The following is a 13,180-nucleotide window of genomic DNA, read 5'->3' as shown; positions in this document are numbered from 1 at the left end:
CAGAGGAGACGAGAACAAAGGAAGATGAGAGTAAGAGAACAGCGGAAAACCCAGGCTGCTGGGAGAAATCTGTTTCAGGGGAGGCCTGTACCCTGCTCCCCTCCCAGAGCGAAGGGAAAGGACCAGCGCCGTGGCGGCCATGGCTGTATAGTTGGACAGATGGGTCTGAGCCCCCTTCTTCAGCGCCCCGCGCCCCGGAGGGCACAGGAACTCTGTAAGATGACTCCCATATGTCCCGGGAGCCGGGAGTCTGGAGAGGCTCGGAGGGGCCTGGCGGGGCCCTGTGGCCAAGAATGACAGTGAGGCAGCACCCTTCCGAGGCCCAAGTCCAAGGCTAGACAGGGGCCATCGCCCAGGCGCCGGCGTGCAGGGACAGCTGCGGAGGATGTGCTGGGCTTGCCGCGATGCCCCCGCGCCCCGAGGAAGTGAGGGCAACCAGGGAAAGTGGAACTTGACAGAGATCGACTTTTTGCCCCGCCGTGGAGTGGGGCTCACAGGAGAGACCGAGTTGCCTTGTAGACAAACAGTCATACATCTTATTAACCTGAGTTTGCAAGATGTCGAAAAAACAATCCCCCCAGGGGCATGCAAAGGAGAAACAAATGAAAAAAAATTATCCTAAAATTAATCCTTTCTGGACCCTTCTATGCGCCCGAACCCAGAACAGACTGTCCCTGTGAGAGCCCTGGGAGGGACCGCTGATGAGCTCGGGACTCCACACAGGTGCCTCTCCCACATTTTGATGGGTCAGGAAACCATCTGACTCACTTCCTCTGTCCTCCTCCAGAGCCGATGCTTTCTGAGTGAACGGGGGCTGCCACCGAGCTCCGTTAATGGCCTGGAAGCTTCCCAGGTGCTTCAGGAAAGAAGCAGCCTTTTAACCGTGATTTTTGGCCTTCGCAACCAACGTCAGGCTTAAATGCTATTTGGAATAACAAATGACGCTGGTCTGACTCTGAAAGCCTTCGCTCACTGCACTCCCGAGCTCCATCACTTCGCTGATGGAGGCCAGGGTTTGTCATCTGCAGCAAGTCGTCTGAGCGGTCGCACGTTAGTTCACCTGTCTTTCCAATGAGCGTAAGAATAATTTCTCGGTGGGGGTCTGATGCTGAGCAGATGTTTACAGAGCCCCGTAGGATCACAGGGACAGGGCCTTCAGGAGGATTGAGGAGGTTGCTATGTAATCATTTTTCCTTCTAGTTTTGATTAAAAAATGATACATATGTATCTATGTACACGTGTCGATGCTAAGGGGGACATGCACGCTGGAGACGCCACCCCATGATGAGAATATAAAGAGGGAGCCCCCACAGCAAGGGTCCCTCGCAGCCTCACATTCCACAAGCAAAAAGAGGAGGGGGATCTCTTTTTAAAAAATTGAGATGTTTCTGACCTTTGAAGGCCACACGTTTGTGATGAGGATGCGAGAGGCAGCTTTGGCCCTGGGCGGCCGTGTGGCAGACTCTAGTGCCCTCTGCTGTCACTTGGGAGACAAAGGCTTCAGCGAGGCGCCACCCATGGTCTCCCGCAAAGAAGGAAAGCCACCTCCCCTGGACCACGCAAACTTTGCCCCTGAATTTGGCTATGTTCGAGTCAGAATCAGGGTGGGAAGCCCAGTGCTCCCAGCGCCGCCTGGGGTGTCCTGTTACATCAGCCGCTGTGCTCACCCCCAAAACGGAGCTGAGCTGTCTCCGAAGACACCAGCGAACGGGCCAAGCTGCCAGGATTCCCAGGGATGGACACGGCACCAGTGTGTTTTAGAGAGACCAGTACAAGGGGACTATGAGCCAGATTTGATACAGACTCCAAGCCATTGTGTCCTGGCAGGTATTTCCTGCATTTTGAAATTTGCTTTAATTTTTTTTTTTTTCGGTCCATCTAGCAAGGAAAGGGCTCGGACTGCGGCCAGAGCAGGTCCAAGGCACTGGCCGCGCGGCCGCTCTGCCTGTGTGCCCCTCTGTCGCACCTGGCTCCTGCCTGAAGTGTTCATTTACTCTGGAAGGGGAAAGGATATTTACCCATTAATTTCAACTCCAGCACTCCAAGCCCCATATAAGGCACAGTTAATATAACCTCACTTTCGATGACACTCGGAGGAGCAGGGAGCCAATTTGTGGCGGGAAAGGAATAAGAGGCAGCGCACATTTACCGAGAATGTTAATATTTACTGGTTGCCGCGCTCAGGGTCTGGGAGGCCGCAGTCGCTAAGTGGGGATTACATCTTCAATTAAGTGGTGGTGGCGGGGGAGTCGGTGATGTTTCACAGAGGGAAACTGCCGAAATCATACTTTAAGGAGAATAATTTTTTTAAAAGCTACAAAAAAAAAATTGAAATAAAAGCCCGAGGGAAAAAAATAGAGGGAACATTTCTGTTTAGGGAATCCTAATATTTTGGCTGAACACATTATGTAAAATTAAATACTATTTTAAACCAAGGAGATATAATATCTAATTAAGTTTTTGTGGTTGATGGGCTTAGAGAGGATTGTGAATGTTGCATCCATTGAACTGAAAGAAGTAGAAAAATTAAATAACACTGTTCTATAGTGACTTTCACCCAGACGTACGAGCAGACTTCCATCCGTGTTTACTCTGCCCCCCACCTAGAACCCACTGAAGACATGAAAGAGAAAATGAGAATGTGCAGGAGGAGCTCATTTAGGCTTATAACGACCCCAAGGAGCGGGAATGGAGAGTTAGCCTCATTTCCGAGCTGCGACCACGGGCTCCGACCATGGGCTCCCAGGGGCCTGGGACGCTCATCCAAGGTCATCTAGTGTGTGCAGGAGAACAGGACCACCCTCTTCCAGCCGCCGCCGGAACTTCTGCTCCCGGTGCTCTCGGCTCTACAGTAAGGAGAACGTCAGGCTTTGGGGTGTGCAGGCTCTGTCGTCGGTCAGAGTGACCAGGGAGCACTTAGAGTGTCAGACTATCGGGAGGTTTAGAAGGGCTTCCCGGGAAGGGGTGCAGAAACCAGAGACGGAAGGTTAGTTTTTAAAGGATGTTGACTTCTAAGACTAATTATTACATTAAGGCATTTTCAAGTTACTCTATAAAATAATTTTTAAAGAGAGGAAATAGATTATTATGGGGCTTTTCACCCCAGCGGGCAATCTTGTAAAACTTAGGCTTTCGTAAACCAAGTAAAATTTACCTACAAATTCCAGGAGGCAACCTGGACAGAGATACTATTCCATGTGCAAAGACTGACCATTTCCATCATATTCCACTCAGGTTCCCTTTAAATTTACCATCACACATGTGTCATAAAAAAACTAACTCCCCATTTAAAAAAGTTTAAACTTTGGTTCCTGAGATAAATTAAGCAGGGTCACATTTGATATTTGGGAAAAAAAGAAAAAGAACTCTTAGGACATTTTCATATTGAGTTGGGAGAGATCCGGTCAGAAGGCTATTGGAAAATAGAATATTCAAATTATAATTCCCCAATTATATCAAGAAGTCGTTTAAATAATTGAAAATGAAGAATGAGCTACAAGAAGTCACTCTTTGGTGGTCGTCCTTGTTTCAATTGCCACAAGCAAAAAGTAAGTTTTAAAAATACATCACCAGGGCAGAGCAAGTGTTCTCTGACAGGCACTTGCAGGCAGGATTCTAGAAATTCCAATCATTTAACAAATTGCACCATTAAAAGTCATAATAGGTCTAAAAGCCATTCTTCAAAGAACTTACTAAGTAATTTGACCTACATAATCATCTTGTTAAATTCATTTGATATCATGAGACAGTTAGTGAAATATGCATAGTCCATTATATTAAAGAGAAAAGTACCCCTTCAATTGGTATCTGATGTGCACTTTGCAATCGTAGCTATTAGTTGTCTGTAAAACTCCTAGACATGATTTGATTTGATTTTATTACTATTATATCATTTTACTTTGTAGCATAGGGGTGGAGATTACAGGTCTGCTATAGCTTACTAGGAAATTTAAGGAAGGATGTTTTATTTATTAGCATAAAGAGACATAGTGGATTATTGGGTGATTAACGTGATGATGTGGCTGCCGCACTTGTCAAAAACATAGCTCTAACTCAATAGCAAGGCGACAGTCAGTCTCTGAGTTGACGTACGCCTGAGCAAACTGACTTTGAAAGCAGGACATGGCCCGCTTAAAAGGATCTTTGTAAACTTCTATGATTGCACATTATCAAAAACAAACAGTAACAACAGCAAACCCACTGAGCGATTTCTCCGTTGTCAATTTGCTGTCTATCTGCCACCAGCCCCTGCATTGTATCTTTTGCATTCCTACCATCCCAAATCAATAACGGAGAATGATATTTAATGTTACTAATCTATGTGGGAAATGCAACATTTTCATAAGAAGTAAATTGAGAAGAGACTTCAACAAAGGAGCAAAGGAAGAAAAGAACTCGCATTTATTGAGTGCCTGCTGTGTGCGAGGCTCCATGGTGTTTCACACATACTAGCAGGCTATCTCATTTAAGTCTACACAAGGCTGTATGTAAAATGAAGGAAGAACAAATTGATTTTTAATTTTTGAGTTGCACACATTTTCTATTTTGCCCTTTGTTTTCCGTTGGCTTGTGTCTGTCAGGCTTACAGGTAGCCTTCAGCCTCAGAACTACTTCACACCTGGGTGGAAGGGAAAAGCTGCTGGTATCACTTGTCAACAAACACATCGATTGCAATTATTGTCCATGTATTATCCATGTTTAACTCTTGCTCAGAGAATACTTGATGAGGATTCTACTCTGTGTATAGTAAGCCATAAAATATATCCTCCCCCAAAATACCAGGCCTTTGCTAATTATTGTGAATGTAAAGGAACCTTATAACTGCATCCCGCAAATCATCAATGTGTGCTTTAATATTTGTTAATTCTATTATTTGCATTTCAGAAAAAATCTAGGGGTATTTCAAGATAAAATATCACAGAGTCTGATTTATTTTGGGCTACAAGCCAAGCTACGGTTACAGACCCTTTGTCAATTATTGTAAGGTGCTAAAGGTGGGAATCCACCCAGCACCTGCAAACCTCAGGAGCAATCTAGCTTCCCAGCGCCCTCTGCTGTTCCTCAGTGAGTGTATCCCTCTCCTAACTCGAAAGGACCCCACTCCTCAGAGAGGGCTCCTCCCAGGTCAGCATCAGATCCTCAGCTGTAGGGTTCCGGACTTGAATACTGACGGTGAGCCCAACTCTGAGCAGGCTCTGGGAACCAACGTGCCCCGACTGAGCTCTCCAGGATTCTCTTTCCATCCCCGTCCTCTCTCTGGGGGTCTGGGACTCCTATGTCCAGCGGCATCTGTTCATGGACCACCACTTCCTCTGCCCCTCAGCCCCCAAACCTAGGAGCTGGTTGTGATTTCTTTCTTTCTCTCGCCTAGCATGCAGTAGGCCCTTCATAAATATCTGCTGAATGAATTGAATGAATAAGGAAGCAGAGTTTCAGGATATTCTCTTACCATGAACAACAGAAAAGCGTCCATGAAAACAAAAACCATGGCAGCGTGTCATTTCCAGGTAGGTAGCCCAACTCAGAGGGAGAGGCTGGAGCCAGTTTACATATATTTGCTGGCCAGCCCTTACCGCTACTAAGGGAGGCAGGACGGGATCCCTTGGGATCCCACAGCCTCTGTGAGGCAGGGCAGGGAACACAGGACCTGGATTTAGGTGTCTAAGTTATAATCACATTTCCTTGCTGCTCCCTGAGGCTGTATGCTGGTTGGTTCCTTGTAACGGACCTGGACTGCCACTAAACCACCGTTTGTTTCTGGGCCATATCTGATGCGTTTCATACCTTCAAGGACTCCGTCTGTGCCGGGATGAGTGGAGCCTTATGAGCATCACTTGCTGAGGGTAACTTTTTCCTTGTTCCAGGAGACCTTCCTGGGGCCTCTTGGGCTGCCGATCTTTAACAGTCAAACTTGCTAATCAAAATTTGGCATACTTGCCATTCAAAGTATTTTCTAAATTATCTGGGGCTAGTTTGATTTAAAAAGACACCCTTTGATTGAAAATATGTGTACTCATAATATATATCTTGATAACACATAGTTCATAAAATTAGCATTAGGCGAATTTCTATTAACATTTTGATGGGGTTTTTTAGGATAGAGTTATTTTTTAGAGCAGTTTTAGGTTCACAGCCAAATCGAATGGGAGATACAGAGATTTCCTGTCTGCCCCCGACCCTCACGCATGCTCAGCTTCCCTCATTGTCAACATCCCCTACCCGAGTGGGACATTTCTTACAGTCAGTGAACCTAGAGTGACATCATTATCCCTCAGAGTCCCTAGTTTACGTTAAGGTTCACTGTTGGTGTTCCGCAAGTCTTGGGTTTGACAAACGTGCAATGTCACGCATCCACCCTTGTAGTGCCTTACAGAATAAGTGTACTGCCCTAAAAATCCTCTGTGCTCCCCCCAGCCCCTGGCATCCACTGATCTTTTCATCAGGGTTTGCTTTTCAGTCTCTTTTATGTACACGTGGGTATATCAGTATTATAATAAAACGGGGCAGGTCGTGTGCGTGCAACTTTATTTTCTGCTTCATTTTTCCTTTTAAACTTTTCAAACTTCCTATTACAGAAATTCTCAACCATACCAAAAAAGAGAGAAAAACTGCAATGAAGCTCCACGTGCCCAACACCTGGCTTCAATTGTGTTTCATCTTTCTCTACTGGCTTTTTTTTTGTTTTTGCTGAAGTATCTTGAAACAAATCCAAAGCATCATGTCATTTAACTCACAGTGCTGACATATGTATGTATGCAGATGGCCTTTTTCATTTAGCATGACATCATGAATATTTTTCCATGTTATTTACTATGGTTTGAAACATTTTTAACAACTGTCAAGTATCATCGTTGTCTGTATGTATTACAAACTTTTGCGTGCATCTCTGATTATTTCCTTGGTATACAGCTCTAGAAGTGAATCTCAGGGTCAAAAGGTGAGCGTTCCACAGACAGCCCTGCTCGTGTGGCTCAGTGTGTTGAGCGCTGTCCTGCAAACCGAAAGATTCCCGGTCAGGGAATGTTCCTGGGTTGCGTGCCAGGTGCCTGGGTTGCGGGAGCTGGCGAGAGGCAACTGATCGAAGTTTCTCTCCCTCTCTCCCTCCCGCCCCCTCTCTCTAAAAATAAATAAATCTTAAAAAACAATTCTAAAGACGCAAGAGACGTCATAATGATTGCATCCATTTATGTTCCAAGTGGTGGGTTGTGAAAGGGCCCGTTTCCTTAAACCCTCAGGGACTCTGGGTATTACCAATTATATGGGCCAAGGTTCCATTGTGGATGACAGAATCCACTCCAGCTGGAAGCAGAAGAGTTCTTACCGATAATTAGGAGATCATCGGAAGGTTTGGAAGCTGATTGAGCTCCCGAGCGCGAATTGCAGAACCACACCGCAGAACCGGCTCACCCAAGGAGCCGCCCCGCCTGTCGGGAGCTGGGAACTAGTCAGCTGTGGTCACGATGGCAGGCTCTAGGTGCACAGTGACTGTGTCACGGTTCAGGCTATCAAGATGGATGTCTACGAATGCCACCGAAGCCCCCCATGCTTCTGTGACCTTGCTCCCTGGCAGGACTGGCAGAATTATGGCTTGTGTCTCATAATACCAATTTTTATTGTCCAAACTTCAAATGGGCGCATCACTACAGTGACCACACAGGATGGTCTGATCACAGACTCCTAACTGGGCGGGTCCTGCGGCAGCCACACCCCAGGCCTAGAGCCTCCACAGCAAAGGTCGGACTTCACCTTCTGTGAGCTCTGTGCGCTGTTCCTGCGCCTCTGGGATGACACGTCTCTGAGACGGCAGAGCCACTTCCTTTGCTAGACCCTTCGAAGCACCAGAGCCCGAGACCACACACCCCGCATCGTTACTTGTCCCCGCAGACCCTCTCCACGTGCTGCGAATGTCCCGCATCGCCTACCCTGCACCTGCCAATGAGAAAGGGGCGCGTGTTCTTCCATGTTGCTTTTTATCCAACCCCAGAGACGCCCCGCTTTGCTTTCTCCCACCTCCTTCGTCTGTCACCCGTGGGTGTCGTGGCCCTTCCGTCCATTCTCTCTTCTGATTCTAAGTGTAGAAAATGAGCCGCGAAACTGCCATTCTCCGCGGCACTTTTCTCTGTCCCTGGGGACCTTGCTTTGGGGCACGTCCTCAGAATTTTGGCTCAAATAATCTCTTATAAGAGTTTTCTAGAGGTCGGATATCTTTCGCCGACTCCTCAGAACCAGCGACAGCAGCGGGGGCTGCAGCCCCTCCCATGTCCTTTTCCTTACCCGCCCCTTTGCCCAGCCACCCACCTGGAGAATCGCTGCCTGGCCCTGAGCTGTGGCACACACCAAGTGCAAGTTACCAGTGTTTTCCCAGTGTCCTCAGGTCTCTGCTACCATTTGGGGACACAGAAGCTCCCGGCAGCTTTTTGTTCCAAGAGCTGGCACCTGCAGCTCCTTGTCGAAGGGCCCGCCCCTGGGCTGCGGGCACCACGATGCCTGTGGGCATCGAAGGCCTAAGTGCCCGGGACTCACACCGCCACTGCCGCTCTTCTGCCTGACACAGGCTCTCAGCCCTTAACCGGTCGCTGAGGGCATGGAGGAACAACTACTCGTGCTTCCTGGTTAGGACCGTGTGAGTCTTGCCCACAGCGTCCAGAGCTCCCCTGGGGCACTGAGCCGAAGTTACGGACTTTGCTGGGTATCAGGCACGAGGTTTCAGAGCCTTCTCCTACCACTTCCCCACACCGCGGCCTGCTTTCTCTGGGAGCGCTTCCTAATTGTCCCAGGAGCGTCTTCTGCTATTAGAAGGTTAAAATAGCGTTGAATAAGCTGATCTGTAATACTTTCCGCCCTCATTATACCTAGTGACTTCTTGTGGCACCCAAACATTAGTGGCCCAATTCTTATTCCCTGCATGAATAATCCCTAATAAAAAAATTTGAGGGTAAAAATTGTCTAAGTATACTGGTATTGTTCCCTGCTCACTCATTATACTCAAACCAGCCTCCCTAAAAGAAAATACATTTTAAAAAACTTTTCGTTTTATTTATCACTTGGTTTGAAAGTGAGAGACTTGTCATTCCACTCAGTTATGCTTTCATTGGTGGTTGTATGTGGCTTGACCTGGGGCTGAACTCAAAACCTTGGCTTCGCAGGACAATGCTCTAACCAGCTGGGCTACCCAGCCAGGACTGAAGATACATTTTTTAAAGAGGCAATATTCTTAAAAGAAGGTTAGCTTGTGAATGTTAATATTGATTTTTCTAATTATTGTCACATGGTAGGGCAGGAAAATGAAAACAGAAAGTGCTCCCCTAAAAGAGACTCCACCGAGATTCCCTCCGGCCATCCGAGGACACAGCCACGCCTCCAGCCTGGAAGACAGCCCTCGCCTGATCAGACCTGGAGAACAGAGGATTCAAATAGCACTAGGCGCTTTGGTGCAATTGTAACTTAGAGGCATCAGTACTTCTTGCCCCTCCCTCCCTCCCTCCCTTCCATCCTTCCTTCCTTCCTTCCTTCCTTCCCTCCTTCCTTTGTTTATGGGTTAGGGGAGCAGCCTACATAAAATAGTTTTTTACCCTCAAAGAACTCGCTGTAAGTAGATAGTCTTGTAAATGCAATGAAACATGGCACAGTTTAATAGTGGAAGTCAATGGAAGGGAAGTCCCTTTTTCTAATGAACTTAATCCTCAACTGCAGCAAAATTCCTCCATCCCAAAGAAGCTGTTTCAGCACATGCTGAAACTCATGGTATGCCATCTGTCACTTAATTGTCACCCCCACCTACGATGGTCCTTTATATATTCTCTCATTGAACTGCACTCGCCTCTCTAAAAGTGGAAGTCACACGCAAGTACATGATGAGAAGATAAATTGAAAATATCTGGTAATAGAAGAGGAGAGAGGAAGATGGTAGTTTAGGACAATCCCCAGACCTAGCCCCCAATTTTATACTGCACAGTCTTTGCATGGTGTTTCTATCAATGAGATACAGTTTAACAAAATACAGACATCAGAGCAGTCCAAATCTTTCTTAAAGCTGATAGCACCCAAGTGACATAGTGGGAAGTACTTTTGTTAATTCAGTGAAGAATTTTTCAATATCTTCTTTGGGCAGGTGGACTGGGAATGTGGAAGGAGGGTCGGGGAGAGGCGGTGAGTACTGATAAACCCATATTTTTATCCCTACCATCTGCTTTTATATGAAGTTATCTCCTTTTGTTTCTAATAGTTGAACGTAGAAGTACGTGCTCAGTTCCGTGGTCCCACTCCCTAAATGAAAAGGATGGCTTGTTGGGTAATGATTACGTGTTGGAAGCTCAGTAACAAAGGGATAAATGCATGGGCTTAGGGGGCAAGCAGAGATCTGTCTCTCCCTTTAACTAGCTATCGGTTTTGGGGAAGTTACTTATAACCTGTTTAATCCTACTTTTACATCTGCAAAATGGAGATTATTAATGGGGTGAACAGCGTCCTTTATAAGTTCACATGTCGAAGTCTTAGCCCCCAGTACTTCAGAGCGTGACCTACTTGGGGATAGGAGAGTTGCAGACGTAACTAGTCAATTTAAAATAAGACCGTATTAGAGTAGGGTGGGCCCCTAATCCCACACAACTGATGCCATTAAAAGGGGGAAATTCAGACACAGACATGCACGCAGGGAGGATGCCACGCAGAGAGGAAGGGAAAGGTTAGGGTGACGCTTCGAACAGCCAATGATCCAACCCTGTCAGCGCCTGGGGCTCAGACTTCCAGCCTCCAGACCTGGGAGACAGTGGATGTCAGTTGTTGGAGTCACCAAGGCCAAGGTTCCAGGGGCACTTTGTTACGGAAGCCCTTGCAAACTAATACACAGACTGAAATAGTTACCAGCCCCATGTTACGAATGAATAACAACCATGCTGGGGGTGGCGGCTGAAAAGAAGTGACTTAAACAACTGTGGAAAAAAGTATTTTTGACTACATACTCTAAGGCCAAGGAGGGGAATTGAGTACAAATATTGAAGCGGTCGATCCAGGGCTAGGGCATGGAGAGTACCAAACGCTCGTGAAACAGGAAACAGCAACTGCACACACAAAAAATGACGGAATGAATTCAGATGGTACTAGATCCCACTTGAAGGGCCTTCAATAGTCAATCTGAGCAAGCAAATTCGAGCAAGAAATTTAATGTTAAGAGTATTGGGTTACAACTTATAGAATAAAATAAGAATCATGAATTCATACTGATACAAATAAAGAATTACAGAGGCGAGAAGGACAAGCTCAAGCTCTTTAGAATAGAATTCCAACTAGTAAATGAAAATAGAACCTTATTTGGCAAACATTATGGCAGTAACTTTTTAAGTCATAAATAGAGGTTAGAATGAGTGGGTAAAATACCATGAGAAATGGGGTATTGATTTAGCCTCAAAGGTGAAGAAACCCGGTAGATATCACCATAAGCAAGTGATGGAGGTGAACGTCATCAGAAATGGGACAAAGATCGTGTCCCTCCTGACACAATGGGCTGAGAAGGACCCAGCATCACTTCTTTGGTATTCCTAACAAAAGCGCATTAGGTGATTTAAATCATGAGGAAACCTCAGCCAAATCTCAAATGAAGGCTATTCTACAAGATAACCCGCCAGTTATCTTCACAAATTGTCAAGGTCATGGAAGACAAAGGACTGAGAAACCGCTCCGGATTAAAGGAGGCAAAGGAGGCATGACAGTTAAATGCATGGAAAAGGGAAATTAGTATGACAGCTGGTGAGATTTGACTGAGGTCTGTAGGTTAGATACTAGCATTACAATCAGTGCTAATTTCCTGGCTTTGATCATTGCATTGTGGTGATGTAAAATGTTAACATTTGAGGAACCTGGAGAAAAGATACACACAATTCTCTGTTCTATTTCTGCAATTTATTTAAATCTGGAGGAAAAAAGAAAAAAGAAAGATCAGCCTTTGTAGTCTGGGGTTGCTTCACTCCACCAGGCAAAATCCTCTTGGTAAGGTCTTGTAAGACTTTTGTACCTGGTTGCTCCTGGATGTGCCAAATTCTGGAAGTGCAGACCAAACCCACTACAGCTCTCTCTGCTGTGCCATCACAGCTTTTCCCGGGCAAGAGTCAGGCAGCAGCCTGTGGACCCACCTAAACTCAGGAGGACACGGGTCAAGCCTTCCAGAGCTCTCTTACCACCCTCCGCTCCAGTTCGTGGCAGCGCGGACGCGAGCGGAGGTGAGGGTAGGGCGTAGCCTTCACTTCTAGGTCAACGATGCCTTTCAAAGAAATCTCTTCTCTCTCCTGGTTGACTCTCTTGGCTGCTTTTCTCTAGACGGTGCGATGGACTATAGTCCATAGGACTGGTTTAGCTACCTCCCAGTAGGTTATAAGTGAGTGGTGCACTTTGTCACCTGATTTGAGGCTGACCCAGAGCCTGAGAAAATGGCTAAAGTGCCAGTTAACATTCTATAATACCTGCAACCGAAAACATTCTCAAACATGTTTCCAATGAAAATGGTGACATTCCCTGTCAATCTCTTTCTTTGTTTTGCTTGAAAAGATTCAATGGAACCCTTGTATGGGATTGGCTCAAACATTCCTGAAGGTCCAGGGAGCTGAGCGGCCGACCACCAGCTGCCTCTTGATTAGAGACACTGGATGGTGAATTTCAGCAAGACTGACACAAAACAACATCATATATAGGAAAGAATCTTTGCAATCAAATAACTTACCTAAAAGAGCAGGTTCTCTCTAAGATATTAAGCACGCCCAAATGTATCGGCAGATTTTCATTCAAGGCAGAGCTATGAGTTGGTTTATTTTGTGCTTTGGGATGGAAAGAGCATTATTTTCACCCTGTTCCTTGCTACTGTCTGATGACAGATTAATCTTAATGACACTTCCTCTCAAATATCTTCAATGGCTACATTGACTACAGGGACCTGTAATCTGGTAGTTAAGGGCCTCCCATGTTCTAGTTCTAGTTTTATTTTCCTAATTTTTTAAACTCTAATTTTGCGTAACCTCTGGCAAAAGAGTGACTTGCTAGTCCCCTACCTGCCCTGCACGTGCCTTCATTTATGTGATCCTATCCCTTCCTTTGGTTAGAACATGGTTGCCTTCCATCGATGCTTCAGGAGTCCGTTCAAATGCTACCTCCCCTGAAAGGCCTGTTTGTTCATAGTTGTTGAAGCCAGGTG

This window comes from Pteronotus mesoamericanus, unplaced genomic scaffold (assembly GCF_021234165.1).
Source record: "Pteronotus mesoamericanus isolate MK-2021 breed Mesoamerican mustached bat unplaced genomic scaffold, CSHL_Meso_final contig_2, whole genome shotgun sequence".
Lineage (NCBI taxonomy): Eukaryota > Metazoa > Chordata > Mammalia > Chiroptera > Mormoopidae > Pteronotus > Pteronotus mesoamericanus.
The sequence above is the reverse complement of the archived record's forward strand: the minus strand, read 5'-3'. Positions refer to the sequence as shown.